Source organism: Nanorana parkeri, unplaced genomic scaffold, assembly GCF_000935625.1.
Source record: "Nanorana parkeri isolate BGI_ZX_2015 unplaced genomic scaffold, ASM93562v1 scaffold2926, whole genome shotgun sequence".
NCBI lineage: Eukaryota > Metazoa > Chordata > Amphibia > Anura > Dicroglossidae > Nanorana > Nanorana parkeri.
Window position 1 is genome coordinate 83367 of NW_017309194.1, and position 280 is coordinate 83646.

At 38.2% G+C, this 280-nt stretch overlaps 1 protein-coding gene across 1 annotated transcript in view; it reads left to right on the forward strand.

Annotated features, from left to right (window-relative positions):
* Positions 1-280, forward strand: part of LOC108802532 (3 beta-hydroxysteroid dehydrogenase/Delta 5-->4-isomerase type 1-like) — a 5724-nt gene that overhangs the window by 241 nt on the left and 5203 nt on the right. The window lies entirely within an intron of this gene.

The window sequence follows — 280 nt, forward strand, 5'->3', positions numbered from 1 at the left end:
ATCTATTTAATAATAATAATAATATAAAATGTTACATTGGAAGAAATAGAATGAGACGGAAGTATACACGGGACTAGAATTGTGAATTGGGCTTCTCTGCGACTGCTATAAATAAAAGGATTATTTCGGGAGCGTCCTCTGAGGGCAGATAATTGGGGCGTTGCCTCCTTGAGATCAACTTGATATGTAAAAATGGACAACCGGGTGTTACATCAGGCGGTATTGTGAGAGCGTCAAGAGACTCAAGTTAATATTTATATATATACTCCGGGCCGGATTT